Here is a 24,354-nt window from a genome sequence, read left to right on the forward strand (position 1 = left end):
CCATTTTTTCTGTGTCTGTTGGCCATTTGGATTTCCTCTTTTGAAAAATGTCTAAGTCCTTTGCCCATTTCTTCACTGGGTTGCTTGCTTTGTTGTTGTGGAATTTCTTGATCTTTTTATATATTTTGGTTATTAAACCTTTATAAGTTGTATAGTTTGCAAATAATTTCTCCCACGCAGTCATTTGCCTCTTCAAATAGTTGAATGTTTCTTTTGCACTGCATATCTTCCCAATTGGATATAATCCCATTTGTTAATTTGGCTTTGATTGCTTGGGCCTCTGGGGTCTTTTCCAAGAATGGTTTGCGTGTTCCAAAGTCTTACAGGGTTTCTCCAGTGTTCTCTAATAATTTGATGGTATCGGGTCACAGATTTAAGTCCTTAATCTATGTTGAGTGGATGGTTAAGATGTAAGGTAGGGATCCTGCTTCCTACTTCTGAATGTGGAAATCCAATTTTCCTAACACCATTTGTTGAAGAGACTGTCCTTGCTCCAGGGATTGGTTTTAGATCCTAGGTCAAATATAAGTTGGTTGTAGATGCTTGGAATGAATTCTGGCAATTCTACTCTGTTCCATTGGTCTATCCATCTGTTTTTGTACCAGAACCAGGCTATTTTGCTTACAACTGCCTTGTAGTATGTCTTGAAATCTGGTATTGTGATGCCTTCAGCTTGGTTTTTGTGTATAAGATTGTTTTAGCTATTTGAGGTCTCCAGTGTTTCCATATGAATTTCAGCATCACTTTTTATCCTTGGTCTTTGAAATTGCATTGAAATTGTAAATTACCTTTGGAAGAATGGATGTTTTGATGTTGATGCATCTAATCCATGAACATGGCAGATTTTTCCATTTTTTTGGTATCTTCTATTTCTTTAATCATTTATAATTCTCATCATAGAGATCCTTGACATCCTTGGTTAAATTTATTCCAAGGTATGATTTTTTTGGAACTATTATGAATGGAATTGATCTTAAAAGTTCTTTCTCAGCCGTGGCTTTGTGTATTCAAAGGCTGTTGATTTTTCTGAATTGACCTTATATCCTGCTACTTTACCTAACTTTTCTATGAGGTCCAATAGTCTTTTAGTGGAGTCTTTTGGATTCTCTATATAGAAGCATGTCATGTGCAAATAGGAATAATTTGACTTCCTCCTTCCCATTTTGTATCCCTTTGACTTATTTTTCTTGCATAATGGCTCTGGCTAAAACTTCCAGGAATGTTTTAAATAGAAATGTTGAGAGTGGGCATCCTTGTCTGGTTCCATATCTCGGTGGGAATGGTTCCAACTTTTCCTCATTCAATAGGATGCTGGCTGTGGGTTTGTCATAAAATGCCTTGATTGTATTGAGGAATGTTGATTCTTTACCCAATTTTCTTAGAGTATTCATCATGAAAGGGTGTTGTATTTTATCCAATGGCTTCTCTGCAGCCATTGGATCACATGGTTTTTGTTCTTCAGGTTGGTAATGTGATGTTTGACATGGTTTGCTTTGTGAATGTTGACCTATTCCTGCATACCAGGAATAAATCCCACTTGGTCCAGCTGAATGGTCTTTCTGATGTGTTGTTGGATTCAATTGGCTAACATTTTTTTGAGGATTTTTGTGTCTATGTTCATCAGGGAAATTGGTCTGCAGTTCTCTTTTTCTGTTGCATCTTTTTCAGGTTTATGAATTAAGGTGATGCTGGCTTCATAGAATGAATTCGGGAGGATCCCCCCCCCCTTTCAATAGTTTCTGAATAGCTTGAGAAGGATTGGACCTTCTTCAAATTCCTGTTAGAATTCAGTAAAGCCATCCAGTCGTGGGCTATTCTTTGCTGGAAGGGTCTTTATTACTGATTCAGTTTCTGTCTTGGTAATGATTTCTTAATGTTGTTTTACTGTGCGGCAATTTATGTGTCTCTACTTTTGTTTTTTTCTGCTAGTTTTTGATGGATTTAGGTTCTTCTTTTTTGCTTGTTCTTAAATATGTTCAAAGAATTGATTGATTTCAGACATTTTTTATTGTAGTTGCTCGTAGGTATAAATTTTCTTCTAGGCCCTGATTTCACTTCATCCATTAGGTGATTGTATTTTGTTTTCATTGCAATTAAAATTCTAAGTGTTTTTCAATCTCTTTTTGACATCTTTGTTAACCTACTGTGTGTATGTGTGTGTGTGTACTTCCACACCTGTGGCAAGCAAGATGTATTTAAGTCAGGATGCTCTTTCCACAGAGATCAGGAGGGGCCTCCAAGAGAGGAGAAAATTCTGGAAATGACAGACGGGGTCCTTTAGTACAATTGAGTTGAGGTACAGGATTTCAGGTAACAGATGGTAAGGGCCCAACTCAAGCCTGGAAATGCAGTCCCCTATAGACTGCTCATGATAAAATACAAAAGCCGTCAGAAGTATGCAATAGTAAACTTATATTCTCATGATAAAACCAGAGACCCAGGGGGCCGGTGCCATGGCTCACTTGGTTAATTCCCGCCTGCAGCGCTGGCATCCATATGGGAGCCAGGTTCTAGTCCTGGTTGCTCCTCTTCCAGTCCAGCTCTCTGCTGTGGCCCAGGAAGGCAGTGGAGGATGGCCCAAGTGCTTGGGCCCCTGCACCTGCATGCGAGACCAGGAGAAGCACCTGGCTCCTGGCTTCAGTGTAGCTCCAGCCGTGGCAGCCATTTGAGGGGTGAACCAATAGAAGGAAAACCTTTATCTCTGTCTCTCTCACTGTCAAAAAAAAAAAAAAAAAAAAAACTAGAGACTCAGAATCATGGAATTGGCACTTTTGTCTTGCTAATGGTCTTTTTCTTTTTGTTAACTTTTATTTAGTAAATATAAATTTCCAAAGTACAGTTTATGGATTACAACAGCTTTTCCCCCACCATAACTTCCCTGCCTCCTGCAACCCTCCCATCTCCCACTCCCTCTCCCATTCCATTCACATCAAGATTCATTTTTAATTATATACAGAAGATCAATTTAGTATATATTAAGTAAAGATTTCATCAGTTTTGCTAACGGTCTTGTCCATGCTTAAAGGGACATCCTCTTTCCCCATTTCAGTGGGGAACTGACCTAACTGTTCTTTCAAATACCTCCTCACATTACCACCCCCTCCCCACCCAGAAGAATGGACCCTAACTGCAGTTAGGGATACGGGGACTGCTACCATACTGATGGCTTCATGCTAAATGGGGCACCCTTCAGGGACAGCAGTAGGACATCCTTCTGAGTGCTGATCTAAGGTCTCCACTAGAAGGCAGATTGTCTCAGGGTGTCATCTGGAATACTTCCTAGTGTTTGACTCTGGTTGTTTAGTCCTGGATAAAACAAAGCAGGTAAGGGAATTACTATCTCTCCCCTACTTCATGTTGACATTTTCAAATGGGAGAATTCACATTTGTGAATTCCAGGAATCTACCTAGAAGCATCAAGGTCAAAGACTAAGTGTCAGTGCTGAAGACATGCTCTGATGTGGGATGGGGGTGTGCTCATTGGCATCTTATGGAGATGGGCAGATATGGTTCCCCAATTTTTTTATAATTTGAGTATAAAATATCTCAATTTGGATGTCTTTGAGGTTTATTCTGCCATGGATTTGTTGTGTGTCTTCAAGGTGTAGGCTCAAGCTTTTCCTCCACCTGCAACTTTTCAGATAGTGTTTATGTCATTATTGTTTCTGCTTCTTAAAGTCTCCTTTTCTTATGCAGCTTATCTTGTACAAGACATGGTACATTTGATACAGTTTCACTGCTTTTAAACTCTGTTCTTCATTATTTTTCCTCTGTTCCTTGCACTGGGACATCTCAATTATCTGGCACTTAGGCTCACTATTCTTCATCACACTCAAATCCACTTTTAAGATTTGTTGTGATTTTTGTTTTCATTTCAGTTCTGCTTTGCAGCTCTAGAATTTGTTTGCTTCCTGTTTAAAATTTGTTTCTTTGAAGACATTCTTATTTTGGTCATGTGTGGTTTTCCCAATTTGCTCTAGATCTTTATGATTTGATTATTTTTGTTCAAAATAAAATTGACTTGTTTTTGTCCTTGTAGAATATTTCTATGTTTTCACTTTCTTGTAAAAGAGACTTGCTTTCATGTTTCTTTGCATGGCACACAATTTCTTACCCAAGACATATAGCTCTCATCATCTCTGCCCCAACCCCACCTCAGGTTCATTGTTCCCGTTTTTTGTGTGGCCTAAGTGTTCATTTTCTTTTATCATCTCTTTTTGGAATGTCTGTCTTATGTTTTCTGTGTCTACTGAAGTGTTCAGAGTTTCTGTTCCTAAAATTGCTTAAGTCAAAGGAAACTGAGGAAAAGAAAATCCTTTTCCAGTCCTGCAGATTGACTCCATGTTGCTCCACTCCTTCAGTGCTTTTCAGCAACTTGTCCTCTGTGCCACACTCAACACCTCCTGTGTGCATCCTGCACAGCAGCCAGAGCTGAAATCTTGGGACACTTCTCCCATCTCCTGTGCACGCAGCCCACCTCGCAGATGTGGTAGTGTCCATGATTACAAGGCATACACAAGAAGTTTAAATGTCCTGCTATCCCAAGTAGCTCCTGACCTGTCCCCTCACTTACCCCTCTTCAGAGTATCTGTGGCTCATCCCATCTGATCTCTGGTCCCTCGGCCTTCTGGGGCCAATGCTGTGCCTTTATGGACTTTCTGCAAATGTCGCCTGAGAAGCTATCACATCCTTGGAAAGGCTTCAAGCTGGGCACACCAGAGGCAAGCAGCCTCCGTGCCACACCTCAGAGACCTTCTCACAGTCCAGTGGAGAAGCGTGGTCTTTGAGACTGATGTCGGCATTGCCCCTTCTGGTCTGAGTAGCTTGTGTCCGGAGTTTGTATTGCTGCTGTTAGCACTGCCACTCACCTGAGAATGGAACATGGGGCAGGGATTTAAACTGCAGCAGCGCTTCCTTAAAGCTGCAGCTTTCTGTATTAACCCCTCCCCTGACTGCTGTAAGGTGGTAAATCCATCCCAGGTTCTGGAAACTTGATTCCTGTGGATTTTCTAGCTTTTGTTGCTGCTGGGGCACAATGGAGCACTAGATCTCCCTGCTTGGGAATTTTTAGTGATGTTACCATGAATGTACTTTTGATTATGAAAATGGGTCTAACGCGTGTGGCTGAGGTCATTCAGATGAGTGCAATCTGATGTCTGTTTACACCCAAAGACTCCTTAACCCCTAGAAATGCATCATTAGTAAAAGAAAACCCACCAGCCTATATATACCCTGATATTAATAATTTGCTCTTTTATTTGTAAAAATGGCTCAGAGCAAAGATATATTATAGGTAGACCTCCAAGTAGCAATCAGTCAACGCATTGTTTTTGCAGGCAGGATATGAAATGTTTCACAAACATTTTGTAAAAATTCCAGTAAGGGAAGACCCAGGAAATTGGACAGGTAGAATGGAAGGGGAAGTATTGTATGCTAGATGCACACACTCATTAGATTCTAAAAAGGAGCTCAGTTGCTATATAAGAGGCCTGGAATGGGAAGAGAGAATGATAACATTCTTGGCTCCATATATGGTGGTAAAAGCAACTCCCTTCACATATGTACAAGTAAATATGTCTGATTTGATTATACCAATAAAACCTATGCGCAAAAAGAGACTTTGGAGTAACAGCAGCTATTGTCACTATAGCGGTGTCAGCAGCTGCAGTAGCTGGCGCTGTGACTGGAGCACTGGCTCTAAGCACTACCCAACTACAGGGAGATTCTTTGGAATCCCTCCTGAAGCTAATTCAGGAGCAGCGGGCTCAGCTAGGTGACCAGTCAGCACTGCTTAAGACGCATGCTATGGGGCTCCAGATGCTCGAAGCACGCATGGTACAAATAGAACAGATAATTACTATACTAGCTTTGGAAAGAGAACTCGAGTGTGAAGTGATTGGAAGAGTTTGCATTACCACCATTCCGTGGAACAATCTATCCATTCCTAATGCAACACAACTAGCTGATATGTTCAAACACAACCATTCTACCTGGCTAGAGTGGGTAAACGCAACAGCTCATCTTGAGGCTAACATTACTGAGAGTGCTCTACAGATAATACAGCTTCAACATATAGCGGCATTTAAGATAGGTCAAGTCAGAACAGTGGAACAGACAATAAATACTCTGACTGACACAGTTTCCTCTTGGCTCCCATCCTGGAAATGGTTTAAAATAGGAGCAATATTCTGTATGGTTCTTGTATGCTTGCCTACCTTACAGCACCTCTTCTCAATTGGACAGAATTTCGCAAAGGGATACCTAGCCCTCTGAAAGGAACCCAGCCCACCAGAAATAGAAAAGGAAGATCCCGAATCTGGAAATCAATCCAGAATATGCTCAAGAATGTTCACCCCCTTGGCCCAGCGGCTCAATGGGCTTTGCAGGGCTACGAGCGCATTTAAAGAAAAGAAAAGGGAGGACTGTTAGGGAACCATTCATGGAGAAAGTAATTGTAGCACCATTTGAAACAAAGTAACTGTAGCACCCTTTGAAAGAAAGTAACTGCACAGCCGCAGCAGTCGCAGTGGCGCCCAGCTTGAAGGAAAAGTAGAGTAGTAGCCACCCTAGCTGGTAAGATTTGAAAATGGACGGCCTAGAGGGCCTAACCACAAACTGTCATTGCCATGATGATGGGACCCTGGGGGGTGGGAATGTGGGCGGGGCTAGCCTCTAGAAACTGTATATAAGGGGACCCTCAGATGCTGTAAACCAGAGGTTGCTCAGCCTCTCTCCCCGGTCCCTAGTGCCTAGTGCCTGCGGGGAGAAGCTCCTGGTCCATAGTGCCTAGTGCCCGCAGGAGTAGGCTTGAGCAATCTCTCCTTCTAGTCGCCTAGAGTATCAATAAAGTGTGTTTAGCTTGACCTTCCTCAGTCTCCTCAACTCTTCCTTCATGGTAACCTGGCCAGTTCCCAAAGGGGGAGATCCTGACACAAAGGAAGCTCCTGGTTCCTGGCTTCAGATCAGCACAGCTCTGGCCATTGTGGCCATCTGGGGTGAGACAGCGGATGAAGACTTCTCTGTCTCTACCTATTTCAATTAACTAAATCATAAAAAAGAATCACTATGGTACATTGTGCACCTCCCTGTGTGCCACTCACCAGACAGCTGGCTGGGGAGTTTTGGATTCCACCCAAAGACTCTTCTTCTAGGTGTAGCAATAGATTATTCCTAGAAACCAAAGAAACAATCTTCCTTCCCCAGAGAAGCTACTGTATCATTGCAACTAGATTTGGTTAGACAGGTCCCAGGGGAGCATGAACAATTTAGCTCCTCCTTTCCAAGAGTATCTCACTGAAGCTGTGACCATGGATCTAATCTGGGATGAGAACACACTAGTACATCATCACCACTAGCAGTTCAGCCATCAGACAGAGAGCTTGGACAAACTATTTCAGCACCATGCAGGGCATTTTGCAAGGAGGGCTCAGGCAAGGCTGAAACGTGTTGAGATCTTGGGCTCATCACGGTTCAGGGGTCTACCCAGGTGTGGCTGATGGACATCCAACGTGGAGGAATCAGCTCATCTAAGGAAAAACCAGGGTGTCTTACTGCTCCTACCGATCCCCAAAACAGATGAGTTAATTTCATTCTGACCACAATTGGCCCCATTGTGGATTACACAGGCACACATTTCAACTGTGCTCCTGTTCTGTGAGACAAAGTATCTCCCTGTGCTCTACTTTGATTTGTTCTTTGTCTTCTTAGGCAAGTTTGCTTTATCTACCCACCAAGCTTGTGCGTTCAGGGTACACTGCCGTTTCTTTCATCTTTACAAAACCACACTGCCTGACACCTTAGCATAATTCAGATCCTCAAGATTTCTGTGGAAATTAACCAGAAATGCCAATGTAAGTAGAAACAACAGAATGCAGAAGTCTCCATGTTTGCATCTGTTGAATCTATTTAACCATCCATTCATCCCTCTATGTATCTGACATTTGCCTGTATTGGCAAAGAAAGATGCATTATACAGCTACTGACACTCCTGAGTCATTTGGGGAGGATCCCAGGGACCAACATGTCCACATCCCCATTTGGAGACCCAGGAGAGCCATTCATTCAATTCTAGGACACTATCAGAGTATTAGTCAGTTATCTAAGGCACTAAGGTAGGAGGGTCCGCTCCTGCTCACGGACTGAGTAGCCCTTTTGCTCCACTCAAACCTGACCAGGAAGGGCGATTTCCCTGACAAAGTCTACAGATGTTAAACCTAGCCAGAAGTACCCACACAGAAACATCAAATTTATGCCTGGCCAAATGTGTGGGCACTTGGTGGCCCCGTTCAGTCATTACATAAAATCACCTTTCATACTAGGATCAAACATGAAATGAAACACCAGGAGTAAGGCAGGCCTTTGCATTCACAGCCATAACAGTTGATATGCATAGGCAGACAGGAGGAGGAAGGGCTGGAGGGGAGAAGGGGTGAAAAAGACAGGCAAGGGGAGGGGCTCACTGGAGGACAGGAAGATGGAGAGTTTGGAAACACCAGGAATCAGAAGACAAGACAGGGGCTAGCGCTGTGCTGCAGCAGCTTAATGCCCTGGCCTGAAGAGCCAGCATCCCTATGGGCACTGGTTCAAGACCCGCCTGCTCCACTTCTGATCCAGCTCTCTGCTATGGCCTGGGAAAGCAGAGGAAGATGGCCCAAGTCCTGGAGGAAGCTCCTGGCTTCAGGATTGGCACAGCTCCAGCCGTTGCGGCCAATTGCAGATGGAAGACCTGTGTGTGTGTGTGTGTGTGTGTGTAAAACTCTGACTTTCAAATAAATAAATCTTCAAAAAAAAAAAAGCACAACAATGTCATAAGGATGAACAGCACTGTGGCATAGCAGGTAAAGCCGCCACCTGCAGTGCCGGCATCCCATATGGGTGCCAGTTCAAGACCTGGCTGCTCCACTTCCGATCCAGCTCTCTGCTAAGGCCTGGGAAAGCAGTAGAAGCTGGCCCAAGTCCTTGGGCCCCTATACCTGCATGGGAGACTCAGAAGAAGCTCCTGACTCCTGGCTTCAGATCAGCACAGTTCTGGCCATTATGGCCAACTGGGGAGTGAACCAGCAGATGGAAGACTGACATCTCCCTCTCTGTCTCTGCCTGCCTCTCTGTCTCTGCCTCTCTGTCTCTGCCTCTCCTTCTCTGTGTAACTCTTTCAAATACATAATAAATCTTTAATTAAAAAAAAGGCATCAGCAGAAAGAGTAAAACTTCAGACAGCACAGCCCCCTGAAGCGGAGCCCTGAGCTCTAGCTCAGTCCCTCACCCTCACCCCATCGTGACCAGCACTGCAACCAGGGCCAAGTTTCCTGAACTCAGGAAGAAGCTAGCAGAGATGTACAGCCTTCTCCAAACAACCCTCTCATGTGTGCAAAATGTATGCTTTCACAGGCAGCACCTCAGTTCCCACAGCAAGGAAACTGAGGTCCCTGTCTTCTCTCATCCCTGGGGGTCTCTGAAGCTCAGAACAGCCCAGGAAACCACAGGCACGTAATGAAGGCAAGGCCATGCATGTTTGCCTCTCGGGGAACACACACACTCACCATGGGCAGCCCTCCATTGGCTGACAGATGATTCCTAAAGCTTGGTCTGCATGAGAAACAGCCTCACTCATTCACTCAAGCGATGGACTTGACTCAGTGAGTGCAACAAGAGCGAGACCCAACTTCCGATCTTGCAACGCCTTGTGCCAGCACACCAGGAGCAGATTCCAGAAAGCTATTTATTTCCTAGCAAGCAGATCCCTCCCCCAGTTCCTCATTGGCTGAGTAACAACAGCATGACAATCTTCCTGGCATTTGCTTCAGCTGTTTGGCCACAACCTTCCCGGGTCCCTAAGCACTCTCATGTGCATGGAATCTACCATCCTTACTTTGAAAATGAACCAAGTGTTTACTTCTCACAGGGAGGAATAGTGGCGAGGAGTTCTTGGGCAAGGCACCTTTGTGCAGAGCAGTGTGTATGAGGGGTGAACAAGGGCTTGTCTAGGAGAAGATATACTATATTGGCTAACACAAATCTGCACTCATGTAGAAAACTCACACTCTCATCTGAGGGAAATCATCTCCCACTCCTGAATATGGCCCGGAAAGGGTCTATTGTAAACTGCCTGCATGTCTGTATCCTCCGGCAAATTACAAATTCCCAAACACACCCCCCGACAGTCTTAGCCTAGTACTTCTCCCAGTGGTGGCACAGATTCCCAGAAGTAACTTGGGGGTTTTGCCCCCACATGCTTGAAACAATGGGATTCAGACTCATCTCTGTGCCTTGGTTGTCAGCTTCTAAGCAGCTGTGTTTCCAGCTCCCATTCCATGACAAGCAAAGTCCCGTATCATCCACGCCCACCCACACTCCAACACTGGAGCCCACAAAGAACTGTGGGCTGCGTTTTGGGCCCTTGTGAGACTTGCTGTCTCCCACAGTGCACATCAGGAGGAAGCTGAAATCAGGACTGGACCAGATGTAAACCCAGGAAATCCTATGTGGGATGTAGACACCAGGAGGTGACTTATTGCTGTCCCAGGAATCCAACTTTACTCCTATAACACTTAAGAGGGAATTACATAAAATTAATTATACACAGTTAAGTTTGTGCACACAAGGCATGACTATGTTATCAATAACAAGAAAAGCAGTATTGGACCAAGGCACACAGGAGCAGAATTTGTGTATGCTATTGTAGGTGGCATGGACTCAGACTAAGGGGCTATATATTTAGGATGCTGTATGTGATCTCAGTATCAACATATTTTTGATAATCTTTTAGAGATTTATTTTTATTTATTTGAAAGGCAGAGTTATAGGGAGAAGGGGGGAGAGAGGCAGATCTTCTATCCACTGGTTCACTACCCAAATGGCCTCATGGCTGAAGCTGGCCATGACCAAAGTCAAGAGCCAGGAGCCAGGAGCTTCTTCCAGATCTCACATGGCTACAGGGGCCCAAACACTTGTGCCATCCTCCACTAATTTCCCAGGTGCATTAGCAAGGAGCTGGACTGGAAGTGGAGCAGCCAGGACTTGAACTGGTGCTGATATGAGATGCTGGCATCACAGGCAGCAGCATTACCTGCTACATGACAAACACCACTAGATAATTTTTGTGTACATGGGGGACAAGTTCAAGGGCATTTAACTAGCTGTGAGCCAAAGCCACACCAACGGTGCTCGAGGCTGGCCAGGACACCACACCGCCCCTCAGGGCTCAGGCTGCGAGCACCTCCAGGCAGCAGCGGAGGTCAGGGCGCATCAGAACGAACTTTGAAAAACGGATTTGAGGGGCCAGTACCATGGTGTAGCAAGTTAAGCCTCTGCCTGCAGCACCGGCATCCCATATGGGCACCGGTTCAAATCCCAGCTGCTGCACTTTTGATCCAGCTCCCTGCTGATGCACCTGGGAAAGTAGCAGAGGATGGCCTAAGAAATGGAAATGCAACAAACACAACAATGCACCTCAAGGACCGCAAAAAGCAAGAAAATCCCAGAGTTAGAAGACAGAAATAATATCAGAACTGAAACATGAAATAAAATTTTTTTAAAAAGATGAGTTGCAGGCGTGCACCTTCTGGATAGGTTAATGCCGGCGAGACCTCGGAGACACCAGATGTGTTTATCGGCTTTTCAGCTTCCACTTTATTTTTTAGCAGACTCGGGTTACATGTCACGAATGCCTGCTGTCTTCGCCTCTTCCAACCCTCTTATATATCCCCCTCCCACCATCCACCTGTTTATATATGATTCACGGAAAACATGTTACCAAATCAGCAAGAAACAAAACTTAGTAAATGTGGGAAACATGCAATAACAGGATGCTTAAAGTCAAAACAGGATCTTGCGGTTAGCAACGGGCAGGGTGGAAAAAGCCCAGCACTAAACTTCTTGTGCTTGTACATGTCGGGAGGGGCACAGCTGGCCAGGCTGTCCCATTCCCCGACATCTCCCCCTTATTGCTTTGCAAAATGGAGTGGTACTGTGCCTGTCTTAGGTGACCAACAGCATCTATCGGGCTTACCCGTCATTGGCACATGAACATGAGGTGTGGAGGGAGCGTTCATGCCCTGTCTTAGGTTGCCTTGAAGACCTCTCAGAACTTACCCGTCTTTGACTACCGGTCCAGCAGATTCAGCCACACCTGAATCTGTCCATTTTGCATGGGGTACTGGTTATTGAATGTTAGCATGGCTTATTTAACCACCATTTGCGTATTACACTGACGCCTGAACAGCCCTTGCGAGATCCGAACAATAATTGATCCTGTTATAAGCACAAGAGCCAACCCTATAATAGCGGCCCATTGTTTAATTGGATTCCAACTACCATTTAACGTGCTACCCAAAAGATGGGACTGATTAGCGGCAAATGAAAAGTGGTTGTAGGGGTAGGCGGTAACACAAACTGCAGTAGATCGAATAACACAGGGTATGCCAGCCAGGCCTGATCTTGCAATAAATCCGTTCATTGAGTTAACAGCTGAATAGCAGTATATCATCAAGTGCCTGGGCGGTAGATCTTGTGATACTATCAAGTGTGGACAGTGTGGAGGTTTGGCTCACGGCCATGCCAATAGTGGCCACACCAGCTTATAACGCCGCAATTACTGCAACAACGACTGCGGTGACCCCAAAGTCTCTCCTGTGTCAAACAGCCATTGAGAAGTCCTTCTCAGACACCGCAACTGGTACAGGAACCCAAATGGGAATCCACACAACCACCAATGTTTCCACTTCATTTAATTTTCCTTTAACACATGAGGAAATAACTCCTGTAGTGCAAGTATTATTAGTAGCATTACAGCGACACCAAAAGAAGGGAGGCTGAAGGCAAATAGGGGATGATACATGGGTTTCATTGGGTGATGAAAAGGCAAATCATAGCCAGTGCCGCAGCTCACTAGCCTAATCCTCTGCCTTGCGGCGCCGGCACACCGGGTTCTAGTCCCGGACAGGGCGCCGGATTTTGTCCTGGTGGCCCCTCTTCCAGGCCAGCTCTCTGCTGTGGCCAGGGAGTGCAGTGGAGGATGGCCCAGGTGCTTGGGCCCTGCACCCCATGGGAGACCAGGAGAAGCACCTGGCTCCTGCCTTTGGATCAGCGCAGTGCGCCGGCCACAGCGTGCTGGCCGCGGCAGCCATTGGAGGGTGAACCAATGACAAAAGGAAGACCTTTCTCTCTGTCTCTCTCTCTCACTGTCCACTCTCTGCCTGTCAAAAAAAAAAAAAAAAGAAAAGGCAAATCAAGAAGGTGCAAAGAAATTAACATTAAGGAGCAACAGGGAATCGATCAGAGGTGGACAGGCATCTGGAGAATTGGGGGTGCCTGAGAAGTGCAAGAAGGAAGTGGATTGGTAGGAGGGTAAGGAGCAAATGGTCTGTGACACTCCTGGCACCTGAGAGGTAGTGACTCAGATCGAAAGGCTATAAGTTCCCCTGTAATATTGGCTGTGTAAGAACTACCTGACTCATTCCAGTTGATAACATCTCCCATGGAATAAGTGACCAAATTAATACATGGCATAGGAAAGCCGGTATAATTATAACCACAAAGATCTGCACCAAACTTAGGCTTATGGAAGCATAGTGCTCCCGAAAGGTGGATGGGTAAGTTAACCTGGCCCTGATGGGAAGAATTGACAAGACTGTTGTAAGGCACTCCGAATCTTTCACCTATGGTAGAGTTATGCAAATACACAACTGGCAGAAGGTTAGAAGAATTAGAAACAGGTAGAAGGAGAGGTAGGGCTCTCAAGAGACCCCAATACTCATCCAGCTTGGCCATCGTCGGTCACAGTGGCGTCATTATTAGGAGTAGGATCACGATCATCTTGCCACTCTATTGTTCTTGTCTGTCTTTCTGGAGTCCAGATTGGATTTTTTTCTTCCTGTGGGAGAAAACAAACAGCACCTCATACCCTTCTTATTAATGGGTATGGGCCTTTCCATTTGTTATCTTGTGGGTCTTTCCACATAATCATTTTTCTAACGGGTGGCTGAGCTTCTGTCGGTTCATGGGGTTTATTACTATTGGGGGTCTGTTCCAAGATTACATGACGTTCTGCCAGGGTGAGACCACCAGCTTTTTTATTTAAAAAATTTATGGTAAGTAAGGCGAAGTTGAGAATGTCTTTAAGGGGAACGGGATAGTGCCCCTATTCCCCCTTTTTGTTTTAATACAAAATTTTTCAGATACAGATTAGTGCGTTCCACAACGGCTTGTCCAGTAGGGTTATATGGGATGCCGGTTAAATGAGAGATATGAAAAGTTGCTAAAAACTCAGCAAAAGCCTTAGAAGTATAAGCAGGTCCATTATCAGTTTTTATTATATTAGGAATTCCCCAAGAAGCAAAACATTGTAACATATGTTGCATTACATGGGAGGTGGACTCTTTGGCGGCGGCGGTAGCCATAACTACTCCTGAGTAAGTATCCACCGTAACATGGACACAGGATAGCTTGCCAAAGGCAGGGATATGCGTTACATCCATTTGCCAAATGTGACATGGATAAAGGCCCCGGGGATTAGCTCCAGTGGGCATAGTAACAGGCTGATGAATAACACATTTTTCACAATTTTGGACAATAGATTTAGCTTTACGAATAGGGATATTAAACCTCATACTTAAGGTCTTACTATTAACATGCCAAAGTTTGTGATATTCCCTTGCCTGTTCCATGGCAGTGCAAGCTAAAAGGAAGCGGGAATGTTGATCGGCAAGGGTGTTTCCCGCAGTGAGAGGACCTGGCAGAGAGGTATGTGCTCTAATATGGGTGATAAAAATGGGATCTGATCTCCTAAATAAAGCGTGCTGAACAAGCTCAAAATAAGGAAACTCTGTAGAACTTTTGGATATTAGCGAAGGGGAGCCTAGCCTCTTAACAGCATTAACAACATATAAGCTATCAGAAACGATATTAAGAGGACCCTCAACCATATTTAATAACTTAGCCACTACAGCTAGCTCTGCATGTTGAGGTGAGGGAGACGCAGTAACTGCATGATGCACCTGACCTTGTAAAATAGCCACCCCGGTACCTCCTTTTGCTCCATCAGTAAAAGCTATGGGTGCTTTGGGAATGGGATTAGAATAAACTCTTTTAAAATAGTGTAAGGGTACCATGTCACAAAATCTAATAAAAGGATGATGGGGATAATGGTTATCTACACTTATGTCAAGGGTGATGGTGATGTGGGACCATTGCCAAGTTTCCTTAGCCCACTCCTGAATGACTACAGACTCTAATGGAAGAATGCAGGACTGTGGTCTTCTCCCTGCAATTTCTACGACTCGGTGGATGGCTTGTAAAACTAAATTTCCCATAGCCTCCGCATAGGAGGTAATAGATCTGGGCATATGGTTATGTGGGTATACAGACAACAATGGTCCTTCTTGCCAGAGTAAAGCATAGGGATAATGACTTTGTATGAACACCAAAATACTTAAGGGCATAGTGGGGTCACACCGCTGCATAGCGGTGCTCTTAAGGTGCTGTTCAAAATTTTTTAATACTGGTTTTGCCTCCTTTGTAAGTTGTCTGGGTGAATTTAGGCATGCATCACCTTCCAGAAGTCGGAACAAAGGGTGCATTTCTTCAGTAGTCATTTTACAATAAGGCCGAATCCAGTTTAAATTTCCTCACAATTTGGGCCGGCTCTGCGGCTCACTAGGCTAATCCTCCGCCTAGCGGTGCCAGCACACCAGGTTCTAGTCCCGGTTGGGGCGCCGGATTCTGTCCCGGTTGCCCCTCTTCCAGGCCAGCTCTCTGCTGTGGCCAGGGAGTGCAGTGGAGGATGGCCCAGGTGCTTGGGCCCTGCACCCCATGGGAGACCAGGAAAAGCACCTGGCTCCTGGCTCCTGCCATCAGATCAGCGCGGTGCGCCAGCCGCAGCGCACTGGCCGTGGCGGCCATTGGAGGGTGAGCCAACGGCAAAAGGAAGACCTTTCTCTCTGTCTCTCTCTCACTGTCCACTCTGCCTGTCAAAAAAAAATTTTTTTTAAATTAAATTTAATTTAAAAAAATTTCCACACAATTTTTGTAAGTCATTTAAGGTTTTAACATGATGAGTGGAGATATTAAAATCAAGAGGCTTTACTGTGGTAGGGGTAATCGATAGTCCTAAATATTGTACTGCAAGAACTCATTGAATCTTTTCAGGGGATAAGATAAGATTATAATTGTTTAGGGATTGCTCTAATGCAAAAAAGGCTTTATCTAATTCTTCCTGGTTGAGAGCAGCCAATAGACTATCACCCATGTAGTGTACTATTGTCATTTGTGGAAATAATTTTCTTACAGGTGCAATAGCCTTAGCAACATATATTTGACATAATGTGGGACTATTAGTCATTCCTTGTGGCAATACTGTCCACTCAGAATGAGCATTGGGTCCTATATGATTTATAGAGGGAATTGTAAAGGCAAAACATTGTCTATCTTCCTTGGCTAGGGGGATAGAGAAAAAACAATCCTTTATATCAACTACTATTAGTTTCCATTCTCTAGGTAGCATGGTTAAAACGGGGAGGCCGGGTTAGGTGGCCCCCATAGGTTGCATTTGTTTATTTATAGCTCTTAAATCGTGAAGTAGGTGATATTTACCTGATTTCTTTTTAATCACAAAGATAGGAGTATTCCAAGGAGAAGTAGATGGCTGAAGATGTCCTGCCCCTAATTGTTTCTCTACTAAGGTTTTTACAGCAGCCAATTTTTCTTCTGTAAGGGGCCACTGCGAAATCCACACTGGCTTAGAGGAGAGCCAAGTTACAGGGATTGGCTGCGGTGCGGTGGCCCCTCCTGGAAACCCAGTCCATGCCTGTCCTTTTCTCCTTTTGGACTAATGGGCGTTGTAATACCCTGTTCCCTAGCTCCCAGGCCTCCACCTTTATATCCCATTCATGTCATGATGTTCCACGCAGCCTGTGATCCTTGTTGTTTTCCCTTTTCATTAGTCAAGGTAAGTCTTAGTTCCTGTAGGACATCTCGTCCCCAAAGGGTAACTGGCAGCTTACAGATATATGGTTGGATCTGTCCAGAATGGCCTTCATTGTCAGTCCAAGTGAGGATGCTGGCACTCCTAGGTGGAGCATGGGTAGTACCCAACCCTACCAGTGTATTCTCTGACTCTTGTGTTGGCCAGGAGGGAGGCCAGTCGTCTGCGGCTATAATACTTACATCAGCCCCAGTATCTAACAAGCTTTGTACTGTTTTTCCCTGAATGACAAGAGGCCAAAGTGGTCTGTTTTCCAATGATAAGGAGAGTGCTGCAAAATCACTTCCTTGTTTAGCTCTCTGATCTCTAATTTTTTCCCAGCATAGTAATTGTGCTAGGGGTCTGTCATTATCTACGATAGCTGCACCTAAGGTGGCTTGAACGATAACTTTAGGTTTGCATGTGGGGAAAGTTACTATTGCTGGCTGAATTTGGAGTCCACGCTGAAAATTGGTGGCTCATCCAATCACTAGTCCGAAGCCAGTATTGGGAAGAGAATTTTTAGTAGGGACTACATCAATGATTTGAGGACCCATAGCTGGAGTTAATATTTGAGACTCAGTTGGCCGCAATTCGAAACAGCTTACTGTTCCTGATCCCCCTTTTTTGATTGCTGGCACACCCAATTTTGCTTCAGGCCCTGGTGTGCTGGGGCCCCTGTCCCATTTTTTGACTCTTGGGGAATGGAGTTTCCTGCTCTATCAGTCTTAGAATAACAATCACTGGCCCAATGATTACCTTTCCCACATTTAGGGCATAATCCTGGCTGTCGTTTGTTGGGCTTCTGTTGTCTACATTCCTTTTTTACATGTCCGGGTTGGCCGAAGAGAAACATTTGCAGTCACTCGCTCTATTGGCCTTAGCCATTGCCATAGCAGCATGAGCCCCAGAGGCAACATCATCCATGACATCTCTGCAAATTTTCATAAAGGTAGGGATGTCCTTATGTTGCAAAGGCCTTAGCGTGGAGCGACATGTCTTATTAGCATTTTCATATGCTAATAAGATATATGGTTGGATCTGTCCAGAATGGCCTTCATTGTCAGTCCAAGTGAGGATGCTGGCACTCCTAGGTGGAGCATGGGTAGTACCCAACCCTACCAGTGTATTCTCTGACTCTTGTGCTGGCCAGGAGGGAGGCCCAGAGGCAACATCATCCATGACATCTCTGCAAATTTTCATAAAGGTAGGGATGTCCTTATGTTGCCAAGGCCTTAGCACAGAGCGACATGTCTTATTAGCATTTTCATATGCAGTCGTCTCAGCAAGGGTGCGGCCTCTTCAGGAGACTCAGATTGCCCGCAGCTTCATAAAGGCGGTTAATAAAATCTGCATAAGGCTCGGAGGGTCCTTGTATTATCTTAGTAAGACTGTGTTTAACTTCCCCTTTTGTTGGCACTACCTTCCAGGCCCTCAAGGCTATATCTCTTATTTGTTGTAATACCTCCCGGGGACACCGAGCTTGCACTGCTTCTGCATGGAATGCTCCCTCTCCATTTAACATGTCCTCATTCCAGGCAGGTTACCCATCAGCTCGGTTTTGTGCCGCCTGAGTACGAGCTAGTTCCCTATAAGCGGCTGACCATAAGAGATAATCTCCCCCTGAAAGGACTGCCTTGCAGACATTTCTCCAATCTTCAGGGACTAGGCCATGAGTGCCTAAGGTTCCTAGAATAGCTTTGGTGAAGTTAGCATGTGGCCCGTAGAGAGTCACTGCCTTTTGCAGCTCTTTTAATGCTGTAAAGTTGACCGGAGTCCACCCGCGATTTCCTTGGCGGTCTTCAGTCACTGGAAAGATCTGATGGGGGTTAAAGAACTCTGCCCAATTTGGTTTCAGGCGCCGTGGTGGGTGGGGAGTTGAATCCCCAGTATTTATTTAAAAAAGCGGCTTCATCGTCATTACGAGCACTTTCGTTTTCAAGTATTTGCCTTCTAGTCTGTTTCTCCAGCCCAGACTCTAGAACTATGGGCCTCATCTCACTTGAAGCATTGCCAGCAAAACAGCAACAGCACATAGGATGAGGGGGCGGTTCGTAAGGAGCAGCGGAGGGCATTAAGGGCAACTCCGGGTAAAGTGGAGGCAATTCCAGCGTCTGCGGATGTTTCGCTTTTGGTCAGGCTCCTCCGCTTGCTTCCATCCTTTGTTCCTCTATATTGTCTCCTTTTTCGCTACTATCACGGGAGTCTTCGCTGAGCTCCTCCAGTAGTTCGGAGACTTCATCTAAGAGTTCCCCGACCTGGTCATCCTCTGACCGTAAGGCAGTATCTATCAGCTACCACAAGTGGATCACTCCCTCCTCGACTCCAGCGTTTCGCAATTCACGTCCCACCCATCTCCACCAAACCTGTGATAAATCTCCTTCTTCAACAAACCAAGGACAAGTTTTATATAGTATCCTAGTAAAATTGCACACAGCTACACTCTTTACGGGCAACCTCATTGCCTTTAAAAGGTGGCTAATCAATAGGTGCATTTTCGTGGTGGACTGTGTGTTCCCCATTGTACCACGGTATTCCTAGGCTTTTTCCCCTAGACTCCGTCTATAGACTTTTTTTTTTCTTACTTTCTTTCCACGTCGCAGCAATCCGAGTCACGGCACCAGTTGCAGGCATGCACCTTCCGGATAGGTTAACGCCGGCGAGACCTCGGAGACACCAGACGCGTTTATCGGCTTTTCAGCTTCCACTTTATTTTTTAGCAGACTCAGGTTACATGTCACGAACGCCCGCTGTCTTCGCCTCCTCCAACCCTCTTATATATCCCCCTCCCACCGTCCACCTGTTTATATATGATTCACGGAAAACATGTTACCAAATCAGCAAGAAACAAAACTTAGTAAATGTGGGAAACATGCAATAACAGGATGCTTACAGTCAAAACAGGATCTTGCGGTTAGCAATGGGCAGGGTGGAAAAAGCCCAGCACTAAACTTCTTGTGCTTGTACATGTCGGGAGGGGCACAGCTGGCCAGGCTGTCCCATTCCCCAACAATGAGTGGATCAGGTTTTTTGAAAAGGTGAACAAAATTTGTGTTTATTTTTATTTTTTGAGCTCTGAAACACAATCTTATTTATTTGTTGTTATTAAACCTTAGTTTTGACTGGACTCAGATTTAGCAGTAGACGCTCTCAGAGAAGACAGCCCACATCTCCCGGCAATCCGTTCCTGGCATTTTTCTTTGGCCTCCTCCATTCCCTTGGCTGAGAGTTTAGCATATTCTGCAGCCTCCTCCTTGTTCTCCTTAGTACACTGTTTCTTCAGAGCAATTTGCCGGCGTCTGTGTCGCAGGACACATGGAGTAACTAGACGCTGAATCTTGGGTGCTTTGGTCCTAGGTTTCTTACCCTGTTTAAGGGCTTTTCTTACAACATACTGGCATACATCATCTTCTTTAGAGAAACTGAAAAGCTTACGAATTCTGCTGGCTCTTTTAGGACCCAGGCGACAAGGCACCGTGGTATCTGTCAATCCAGGAATCTCTCTCTCTCTTTTTTTTTTACAATGACCAAGTTGAGAACACTCAAATTGGCATCAACAATGCAGCCCCAAACTGATTTGAGCTTTCTTTCTCCAGTTCTCCTTGGTCAGTAACAGGAATGCCCCTTATTCAGCAGAAGGTGGACCCGCCCATGGGTCAAGACACCTTGCTTCATGGGAAAACCTTGTTTGTCATTCCCACCACTGATCCGGACCACATAACCCTTCCATTCTTCACCCAGGGTGTCGGCAGCAACTTCTGTGGCCATACACTTCTCATAGAAAGTATGAAGTTTACGTTCATTGTGCACTTGGATGAGTTTCTGGCAGCCAGTGGCTGGGAAGGAGGTATTCAGCTTCATTTTGAAGCAGCTGGCCGCTTCGGAGGCTAAATTTTATTTAAGGTATACAAGTTTCATGTATTGCCTATATACAGATCTAGGAACATAGTGATATTCCCCATCCTTCCCTCCCTCCCACCCACGCTCCAACCCTTCTTCCTCCTCCCTCTCCTATTTCCATTAATTTTTACAAAAATCTATTTTTAGTTTACTTTATACTCCTAAGGGTAACTCTACACTAAGAGTTCAGGTAGTATGAAGGAAAAAATACTGTTGTGGGGGCTGGTGCTGTGGCACAGCAGGTTAAAGCGCCAGTCTGCATCATGGGCATCCCATAAGGGTGCAGGTTCAAGTCCTAGCCGCTCCACTTCTGACCCGGCTCTCTGCTATGGCTTAGGAAGGCAGTGGAAGATGGCCCAAATCCTTGGGCCCCTTTACCCACGTGGGAGACCTGGAAGAGGCTCCTTCTTTGGATCAGCACTGCTTCAGCCATTATGGCCAACTGGGGAGTGAACCAGTGGATAGAAGACCTCTCTCTGCCTCTGTCTCTCTGTAACTCTTTCAAATAAATAAAATAAATCTTTAAAAAAATACACTTGTGAACAAATTTTTAGGTAGACAATAAAAACAGAAGACTCAAGTCAATAGCAGACATGAAAATGTGACAACGCATATGATAACACAGAAACATCACTGCCCATTATAGATTGTGAAAACCACATGCCAACAAATTTGAGAACCATTAAGAGAAAGATAAGGGCTGGCGTCATGGCTCACTAGGCTAATCCTCCGCCTGCAGTGCCGGCACACCAGGTTCTAGTCCCAGTCGGGGTACCAGATTCTGTCCCGTTGCTCCTCTTCCAGTCTAGCTCTCTGCTGTGGCCTGGGAAGGCAGTGGAGGATGGCCCAAGTGCTTGGGCCCTGCACCTGTATGGGAGACCAGGAGGAAGCAGCTGGCTCCTGGCTTCAGATCGGTGCAGCATGCTGGCCACAACGAGCTGGCCGTAGCAGCCACTTGGGGGGGGTGAAACAATGGGAAAAGGAAGACCTTTCTCTCTGTCTCTCTCTCACTGTCTAACTTTGCCCGTCAAAAAAAAAGAGATAAAACTCTGTAGGTGTGACTTACCACACCTGCAGCATGAAGAGAGACCAACAATAAGCTGAGAGTTGGAAGCAGTAAGAAAAAAGCTCCCAGCAAGGAAAAGCCCAGGACCAGATGGCTTCATGGCTTCATTTTAGCAAACTCTCAGTAAGAACCAAACTGATTAATCTCAAAGTAGCCCCTAAAAATTCAAAGGGAGGGAAACCTTCCAAATTCATTCTAGGAGGACAGCATTACCTCTACTTCAAAACCAGGCAAGGACACAACCAAAAAATAAAATTACAAGTCAGTGTCCCCAGTAGACACAGCTGCAAAATCCTCAACCAACTCTAGCAAAATGAACTTAACAAAAAATCATTCATACTGATCAACTGGGGTTTATCACAGGGATTCAGGTACATTCAACCTGTGCACACCAAGAAACCTATCACTAATCACTTCAATAGAAGGAAGGAAAAAGCTCATACGATCACCTCGACAGAGAAATCACTAGATACAATTAAACAATCTCTCCTCATTTAGAAACTTTGCACATGGGGCCGGCGCTGTGGTGCAGCTGGTTAACACCCTGGCCTGAAGCGCCAGCATCCCATATGGGCACTGGTTCGAGACCCGGCTGCTCCTCTTTCAATCCAGCTCTCTTCTATGGCCTGAGAAAGTAGTAGAAGATGGCCAAGGAGAGAGGCACCTTTCTCTGAAGGGAGGAAGGAACCTCCACTGTGTATGGCCTTGACTAAACAAATTCAGAGTTGCTGAACTCAAGGGGCTTCCATAGCCTAGACAGCTCATAGCAAGAGTCTCGGGTGATTACTGACATCATAAATAAGAGTGCCAATTGTTAAATCAACAATGGGAGTCACTGGGTTCATGCTCCCCACGCAGGATCTCTGTCCTTAATATGTTTAACTATGAAACTCAAAAACAACACTACTAGTCGAACAATACCCTATAGCTGGTTCGGTTGTGTGAGTGCAACCTGTTGAAATCCCTGCTTAGTATATACTAACTTGATCTTCAGTATATCAAGGTAATTGAAAATGAAACTCGATGCAGGGCGGGATGGGAGAGGGAGTGGGTAAGGGGAGGGCCACGGGAGGGAGGGAGGGAGGTCGGGGGGGGGGAGCCACAACAATACAAAAGATGCATTTTATAGTCTACTTAAAACTATTGGTTGAACTCTGTAATTAATACACAATTACTCTTAGGTGTTTAATTAATGCTATAACTAGTACTCAAATAGTATTTTACACTTTGTGTTTCTATGTGGGAGCAAAATGTGGAAATCTTTACTTAACATATGCTAAATTGATCTTCTGTATATAAAGATAATTGAAAATTAATCGTGATGTGAAGGGGAAGGGGAGAGGGAGTGGGAGAGGAGAGCGTTGTGGGTGGGAGGGAAGTTATGGGGGAGGAAGCTATTGTAATCCATAAGCTGTACTTTGGAAATTTATGCTCATTAAATAAAAAAAAAAGTAGTAGAAGATGGCCCAAGTCCTTGCACTCCTGCACCCGCGTGGGAGACCTGGAAGAAGCTCCTGGCTTCGGACTGGCACAGCTCCGGCCGTTGTGGCCAATTGGGGAGTGAACCATCGGATGGAAGACCAACCTCTCTCTCTCCCTCTCCCTCTCTCTCACTCTTTCTGCTTCTCCTCTCTCTAACTCCACTTTCAGATAAATAAATAGATCTTAAAAAAAAAAAAAGAAACCTTGAACAAACTCAGCATAGAAGGGGTATGTCCCAACGGTACAGGCTATGTTGGACAAACTCACAGCTAAGAGGATTTCCTCAAAGATCTGGAATCTGAAAAGAATGTCTACAACCACCACTCTTATTCAATACAGCACAGCAAGTTATCACGAAAGCAATTAGGCAAGAGAAACAAGTAAAATGCATACAAATAGGAAAGGAGGAAGTCCAACTGTCCCTGTTTGCAGATGACAGGATTCTACTTGGGAGAAACCTGCAGACTCCTGCAAGAGAATATTAGAACTGGAAAACAAATCCAGTAGCTGCAGGGTACAAATTCAATGTGCAAAGCTAATTAGCATTTGTATAAACAAACAATGAACTGTGAGAAAGAAGTTACAAGACCAATTCCATTAATAATTACAAAAAAAATTTAAATGGAATAAATTAAACCATAAATAGTAAAGACTCCTCCAATGATAATGACACAGCAGTAATGAAAGAAATGAAGGAGCTAAAACAGAAGAACGGCCCCCCATATTCATGGTTGGAAAACGTATTTATTTACCTTTTAAAAATGATTTATTTGAAAGTTAGAGTGGGATGGGGGGAAGGTAGGTCCTGTATCTGCTGGTTCACTCCCCTAGTGGCCTCAATGGCCAGCACTAGGAAAGGCTCAAGCCAGGAGCCAGGAGCTTCATCCAGGTCTCCACAGGAATGGCAGAGGCCAAAGGACTTGAGCCATCTTCCATTACTTTTCCCAGG

General features: G+C 44.9%; 1 protein-coding gene and 1 pseudogene across 4 annotated transcripts in view; both read right to left on the reverse strand.

Annotated features, from left to right (window-relative positions):
• LOC103347431 (uncharacterized) overlaps positions 1-24,354 on the reverse strand; it is a 211,894-nt gene that overhangs the window by 162,622 nt on the left and 24,918 nt on the right. The window contains exon 5 of one of the 4 annotated variants that reach the window (XM_089320778.1): positions 3,909-4,868. The exons of the other annotated variants lie outside the window; for them this stretch is intronic. The gene's annotated coding sequence lies outside the window, so the exon portion shown is untranslated. Of the gene's footprint in view, positions 1-3,908; positions 4,869-24,354 lie in introns of those variants that run through there. 4 annotated transcript variants of the gene reach the window in all.
• On the reverse strand, positions 19,629-20,898 carry LOC149120302 (small ribosomal subunit protein eS6 pseudogene; annotated as a pseudogene).

Source organism: Oryctolagus cuniculus, chromosome 19 (assembly GCF_051225735.1).
Source record: "Oryctolagus cuniculus isolate XC-2025 breed Fujian yellow rabbit chromosome 19, ASM5122573v1, whole genome shotgun sequence".
In the NCBI taxonomy this organism is placed as follows: domain Eukaryota; kingdom Metazoa; phylum Chordata; class Mammalia; order Lagomorpha; family Leporidae; genus Oryctolagus; species Oryctolagus cuniculus.